Source organism: Neopelma chrysocephalum, unplaced genomic scaffold (assembly GCF_003984885.1).
Source record: "Neopelma chrysocephalum unplaced genomic scaffold, ASM398488v2 Primary Assembly neopelma1_25, whole genome shotgun sequence".
Lineage (NCBI taxonomy): Eukaryota > Metazoa > Chordata > Aves > Passeriformes > Pipridae > Neopelma > Neopelma chrysocephalum.
This window is the reverse complement of record NW_020897694.1, coordinates 34,508,417-34,515,638: the sequence shown is the minus strand read 5'-3', so window position 1 is coordinate 34,515,638 and position 7,222 is coordinate 34,508,417. Positions and strand designations below refer to the sequence as shown.

The following is a 7,222-nucleotide window of genomic DNA, read 5'->3' as shown; positions in this document are numbered from 1 at the left end:
AAAATCACTGGCATGATTTAGCTGTATGTGGAAAGCTGATGCAATTCATATCAGTAGGGAGTTACCTAACACATCTGGGCAGAGTTCCTGCTGGTGGCCTTTGCTGATCATCTTTGCATTGGAACAGGCAATATGTGAATGTTTTGGGGCCCTTGCTCTTGATTCCTCTCTTAGAACCTGTTATTTCTGTTTCCCTTGTTTGCTGACAGTCACCAACTGGGTCCTGACTTTGGGGCTTGGCTGTCCCACAAAATGAGCAGGAACAATGTGCCTTGGACCCCCAGAAGGTACAGGTAGAAATGATAGAGGCCTTTCTGGTAGCTTCGGTTGGGGTATTTTGTTATTATTTGTATTTCTTTTGAGCTGAGAGGCTCACAAAAGAAGATTTAAGTACCCTTGCTCTGAATTTCGCAGGCAAAACAACCATGAACATTGAAAATAAAAGTGTCTGTGGAAAGAAGCAGGAGGTGAAAACAGCAGGTGCCTTGAATGCTGCTGCAAAGATGGTCACTGGGATAAGCAGAGGTCCCAAGTAACCTATAAGTATATAAAAACCCTTTTCAGCTAAAATAAAGCACTGCAGCTTCCCTCTCACAGCTGACCAGAGATTTACTCAGTTTACACTCAGTTTAGGATCCTCCCAAAGAGCTTGCAGCCTCTTCTGAACTCCTCTGCACAAATAATCCCCAACTCTTGCTAGGTGTCCAGGCAACCCCAAAAAAATTTTTACTTTTATGCTTTCAAATATCACTATTGCTAAGGGAAAATCCCCATTGTTTCCTCCTCAGCTTTCTCTTTGCTGTTCTCCCCCTTGTCGGTGAGGATTAGGCTTGACTGCAGCTGATTTTGCTGTCTCACTCCCTGCAATGGGGTGCCAAGCATTCCACAGTGACACAGCAGTTTTTCCCCTGTCCCTCCATTTCCCTTGGCTGCCCCAACTCCCCCAAAGCCACGGGGCTGCAGATTTTCAGCGATGCAGGTAGGTGATAAGGCTTTGAACTTTTGCTGGGGGCTGGCTTGCTGCAGTGGGTCTGAAGGGTGCAGTGAGGTAAAGGAGCAGGTGAGGGGCCACTGGATATAATGGACCTTACCAGGGGTGAACCAATTCAGTTTTTACTAATATTCTGCATTGGAAAAACAACACAAACCACTTTTTTTTAATTTATTTTTTTATGGAAGCAAGGATGCCATTATGAAAAATTGTAAGTATGTATATCGATGTGTGCATGTGTGCACATATGCTTGTTTGGATTCAGAAATGGAATTGATGGCAACTAAGACAAAAAATGCAAGCACATTCTTTTTTACTTTTGTCAGACCTTTTCATGAGCCTGACCAGTAGTCACAGGACTAGTGGTTGTTGATTTTCAAAAATGCAATGAAACTGTGATCCCATTGACATTTCTACGAATTTTAATGGATATGAGCTATTAAACCTAAAAGACCTAACTTTTCTCTTGACTATTTGAAATATGGTTGTTTATTATTGTTGCTGTCATTTTTGCGGCCAGTCTGATGTGCTAATGCTAAATTTCAATCTTTTTGAAGACTCTCCTGGAAAACAAATTAGCAAGAATCCTGCATTAGCATGGACAGCTCACATTCTGCTCTAATTGGTACATTATAATTTTCCCTCTTCTTATTTTCCTTCTGATTTTCTAAAGTACTTTTCAGTTTCTCCAAATCACTTTGTAAATTTACATTCTGGCTTAGCCGATCTATTTTTCTATTTTAGAAAAGATAAGTTGGCTTGGCTAAGTAAATTATCTTCCTTCAGATGAGAGGGATTTCACTGAAGTGTTAGTTCACAAAATGCAAAGTTCCCTGACTGGTGAGCTGTATTAATTGACGCAGATACAAAGTCGTCCAGCTGGAGGAGTTGCTACTTGTAAAGGCATGAGTAGGAAAGAAAGTTGTTCCCCCCGCCCCACCCTGTGTTACCTGTATATCCAAGGCCAAGGCCAAGTCTTTGGGTGGGGTGCCTGCAGGATAAGCCTAAGGATGAGCAGCAATGGAAAGGATCTTACCTCTGCTTTTTCTTTCAGGTTTCACGCACATGCTCACACTCTGCCACAATCATTTTGGTCTTCCCTGGATTGAGTTTTTAACTCAAGATGTCTGTCTCAACTGAACTTCAAAAAACCCAGGAAAGCACATCATCTGTTTTATAGGAAGCAGGGATGCAGAATCGAGTGATATGAGAGCACCTCTGCAGTTCCAGCTGATGCTAGTGCAGAGGCTGAAGATATACTAATTTCATTTTTTTTGTTTTATATTTATACTTTATTGCACTGGTGTCATCAGAGAAGCTTAAGCTCTAGATGATAATCTAGACAAGCTTGTCCTTTCTATTTCATTGACAATCATCATCTGTCCCAAAAATTTTATGTACTCTAAGCTGCTTACACTCAAAGACTTTTGACTTTACTTTTTTTTTTCACTGAAATCCTTGTACCTATCTCTGGCTTGAAGTCTTATGCAGACTGAGAACTGTATTGTGAAAAGTCTGTGAATAAGTATTTTGGCTGGTTAATATTCCCTGCCCGGTGCTGAACAGCAAATTATCTCTGCGTGTGTTAATATGCTAACCATTCTAAGCACTGGTTCAAAACTTATATTGGTTATTGCAAAACTTCATCAACTTACTGATCATTATCTGTGCGCTGGAACAGCCCGTCTATACAAAAATTAAAAATCAAAGAGCGGATCACGTTGATGATGTTCTCAGCTGTATTTCTTTCTGTCAGTATGTGCTGAGGGACTGAAGGAAAGAGGTGTGCAAAATTCTTCCCAGGCTGTACTTGGCTGTTTTTCCTTGCTGCTCTGCCTGACTTTCCTCTTAGGCTGTACTCAGAGATGAACTCCTGTGCAGAAATGGGGAAAATCTCAGAATAATTGCACGGCCCTCAAATGTCCTTTATGGAAGAAAGAACTAGCAAGTAATATTTTATGTGTCTTTAAGGGAAAGAAACACTACTTGCAAATGAATGATTTTATATGCAATGGAATTTCAAGTCAATAAGCAAAAAGGAACACACATAATGCATGGATAGAGGCGTCAAGTGAATCTTTTCATCAGGACTCTCGGAAAAAAACTCGAAAAAAAATAGTTGTGTAAAAAGCTATGATATGCTTAACTCTGCAAGCAGAGTGGCTGTATAATTAACCACACTATCTGGGGAGGATGCTGTGTTAGAAGATCAGCTGAGAGAAGTGGAGTTAAAATAGCACAACAAAAGAACTGTAGAGAAGAACTGATGTTAGTGACTGCTATCCACACATGCGAAGGAATAGTTGTTGCATTTCAGATTCCGGTCATAGCAGACTTCAGAACCTCTGCTACTTTTGAAGAGAAACATGCTGAAACTAGGATTTTTGAAATACTGAAATAATGAAATACTGAAAACTCGTGTGTGTGTTATACCATCCTTTTTTCGTTCACAAACCTTTGTTTGTAGGTTAGAGTTTTGGCCCACCCCAAGTCCCTGAATAGGCAATGAAGAGAGAGGGACTCCTGGCTGGAATCTGCAAAAGTGGTAAAGCACTCCTGCTTGGTTGTGAAATTCCTGAGAGCAACACAGCGGACCTTAACAAATATTTCAACACAGAGTATGCTGAAAGATGTGCAATATGGCAGATATGCCAAAATTGGTCCCATTTTTCTATTTCATATCTTAAAAAAAAAGCCAAAAAAGATTTAGTTTTAGCCAAGCCACTAAGAAAAAAATGAAATTATCATAAGGTGTGTTTCAACTATAGCAACAACATAGGAAAACTGTCAATAAAAGCTGTAAATTGAATATGAGTTACCATGTTTGAGCATGCAGGGATGAAAATAAGACCAGTTAGGGAAATTTGAGGTATCTTTGTTCCTTTCTAGAGCGAAGACACCATTTCCAATCTTTTCTTGGACAACTGCCATCTCTTCAACTGTACTCTACAAGTACAACCCTTGTACTTCCTGGGTTGCTCACAGACAGTGAAATTTCTTTTAGTGTCTTGTGTCAGTTTATTAATCTTTCCTGAAGAGCACTGTGCTCAGGGCTTCTCTCTGTTTTCCCCTGCTGGTTTCAAAGTGGGAACACCACTCTCTCGAAATTTGGCTGTTTGGGAACTCAGCTGAACTGTGGGTCTGGTTTTCATTTTTGCACTCTTGTGAATTCTGTCTGCTTTTGTCTCCCCATGGCCACATTTAGCTTCTCCCAGCTTTTTCCTATTTGCTGGTGCAGTAGAACAGGACCTGCTTCATAAACAGGCACTCCTGCATCTGCTCCAGCATCCTCTCTGGGGCAGTGGAAAGGGCCAGATCTGGCAGTGAAAGATCTGAGAAATGCTGGAGCAAGATGAATCTCCTTGGAGGGGAAAAAGTTTGCTCTTGCCTACCCTCAAAGACCACTTTATGTCTTGCAGCCTACACTGGAAGGTAGCCTCCATTAAAATCAAATCACATCTTTATTTTTAGCACTTGACATATTGTCTTTTTTTCCACGCACATTTCCATTCCCTTTTAATTTGCAAACTCCTGGCCTTGGTTGCTTCCAGTGGGAAGGAACTGCACCAGGCAGTCATATGCTATGGGAAAGGATTGCTCTTCACCCCTTGTCTTTCATTTTCAGCAGATGCCCTCCTGCTCCTCTATGGTGGGAAATGATGAATGGGACCTATTTTCTTTGGTGCCATTCATTATTTTGTACACCTTCATCTTTTCCCTTCTCTGAAGTGAAAAGGTTTGATTTTACTATTCATCTATAAGCTTTTCATACCTCTAATTATTTTCATTGCCATTTCTGAACTCCTTTCATGTCTGCTTTGTCTTTCTCAAGGTGTCCAGAACTGATCCAGATGCACTTTGTTTGGGTGATAAAAAGTATTTTCAGTATTGCTTCCCTGTTTCATTCTTTTTCCTTCCTAACTCTTCCTCTTTTTAGCACTATGACACACCTATGGCAAAATACCTACAGTGACAACCAAGTGTTTTTCTGACTCTTGACAGTTAAATTTAGAACCTAGAAAACGTAGTTTGTATTCTTCCTCTCAGAAAGCATCATCTTCTGTTTGAAAATGCTGCATTCAGCTGTGATGGCATCTTGCTTTGCTGGTATCTCATCCAAGCTCCTCTCTTGATTTACTTAAATTTCTTTTGCTTTCCACCGTTTTCACTCTCCCATTTCTTTGTTAATTTTCAAACCCTCAGAAAAAATCTTTTGTCACTTGACTGTCCAAGACTGTTTTGTATCTGCATGTTATTCCTCTCCATTCCCAGAGCCTGAGTTTATCTGTACTCGTTACAAGATAACTTGAGTAATTTTGTACTTTTTTGTATTGTCCATTTTTAAAATACTTTTAATCCAGGTCAGATTAAGGCATTACTATGATTTATTAGCAGGTCTGAAAAAGTCTGACTAGTCTTGACTAGCCTGTACTTATGGCAAAACCACTTTATCAACTAGGATAAATCACTAAGGTTCACTCGGAAGCACAGATGTCAATCAGATCATCAGTCATACAAGCTGCAGAAGGCCACGGTGCAGCAAATAATAATTGTTTGCAAATTTGTGAGCTTTTTTTTTCATGGGACATACTGACCTACAAACAAGGAGAACAGTGTAGATGTGTATATCATGATTACATCAGCCATCATAGGGCCAAATTGGCTGATCAGAGAAGATGACAAAATTCTTTTTTAGATAAAAATGCTTATTCAAGAATTGCTAAATCTTTTCTCATGACTGAAAAATAGTAACAATTAAAAAAATGTAATTATGTATTTTTTTTAAAAAATACAAAAAAACTCCGCACAAAGCCCAGTTTCTTTCTCAGTTGCTGGTTTCTGACTTGGGGACTGTTTCCAGGGCAACAGTTGATAACATAACAAACACTGAAGGAAGTACACGAGAGAATTCCCCCTTCTATTTTAGGTGAGAGGTGTGTCCCTCCATTATTGCTAAGGAAATGAGGAGTATTTTGCACCAAAAAGTATTTATTGCGCATCTCTGCCTGAAGTACGTGGAGCCTGTGCAATATGTTTGATATCTGATGTTTGCCAAGAGATGGAGCTGCAGAGCCAGGCTACCTACCAAGCCTGACCCCGTAAATCAGGAACGATAGAATAAAACCCTTGGCAGCAAAAGCCTGTAGCCTCATACTGATGCCTGCTACTCTTCCCAAGTGACAACGAGGCTTGTGTTGGGCACTTAGCCAACTCTGTCCAATCTATTCCAGTTTATTTCATTAAGCCATGGCTCAGAAAAGCCAAGAAACAAGCCATATTAATCTTGATGGATCCTGGCCTCTGCTCAGATAATGTTATAGAAAATGCTCAGCAGCCCCAGAGTTGAGCTGTAATAGGATGAAAACAGCTGCTCTCTCGGACTTGCCTTAAAACTTCTGTTCCCTACATATACTCCTGTGAAATGCAGTTCCACTGCACAGTTGTTACTCAGCTGGTAATTTTCTCGGTTACTTTCACAATTTAGGCATTGCTCTAAACCTTGTCTCAGTTTTTAGGCACCTGTAGTATGAGACAGAAGATAGCAAAGGAATTCCCAAACTGCCAGAGACCTGAGTTTGTCAATCTGTGAAGTGTCCCTCTCCATATGGATTTACAGGCTTAGCTCTGGAAGCCGTAAACCTGTGTTAGTACAGAGTAAAGCCAAGTATTTTTGGAGCGGAGCTTGGGTTCAACCCTGGGTTAATGCAGTGATCTGGCATCTCTGAGCCAGCTCCCATCCACACCATGCTCCTGTCCTTCCTATCCCAGCACTCTGCCAAGTGGAACAAGTCCAGGTTTGTCTGTACCTGCCTGTAGTATCCCAGGATTGCCTGGAGCTACTTCGGGCTTAGGTACATCATGGGGAGTCTGCTGAGCTAATCAGTCCTCTCCAAGCCCCAGGGGATTCTCAGAGTAGGCATTCCTGCAAACCAAGTCACTCCAGTTTCTGGGTCTTCCCACAGCAGTTGGGCCTGGGTCTGCCACATCAGTTCTCATGCAAAAAAAAAGAGCCATGAAAGGGCAAGAACGGACTTACCCAAGTACCCTCTTGCACCTGTGAGCAGTCAGGGCATTTTGTTGTTTTAAAATCTGTGTTCTGCTTCATTTGCTTAATTCAAAATCCTTGTGCCTACTGATTCATTAGGTAAGAACCAGTAGATTAATATGGGATAAATTCTGCCTCAGTTGTGCTCCCAAATGAGGGAGGAAGGGAGAGAGGGAAGAGAGGTG

General features: G+C 41.0%; 1 long non-coding RNA gene across 6 annotated transcripts in view; it reads left to right on the top strand.

The window, feature by feature from the left end:
- The first annotated feature begins 812 nt into the window (after window positions 1-812).
- Window positions 813-7,222, top strand: part of LOC113963584 — a 46,525-nt gene continuing 40,115 nt past the window's right edge. The window contains exons 1-4 of one of the 6 annotated variants that reach the window (XR_003532866.1): window positions 829-979; window positions 3,459-3,536; window positions 4,620-4,727; window positions 4,824-4,882. This is a non-coding gene — a long non-coding RNA (uncharacterized LOC113963584). Of the gene's footprint in view, window positions 980-3,458; window positions 3,537-4,616; window positions 4,728-4,823; window positions 4,883-5,918; window positions 7,215-7,222 lie in introns of those variants that run through there. The other 5 variants (XR_003532864.1, XR_003532865.1, XR_003532868.1 and 2 more) reach the window with 5 other exon arrangements.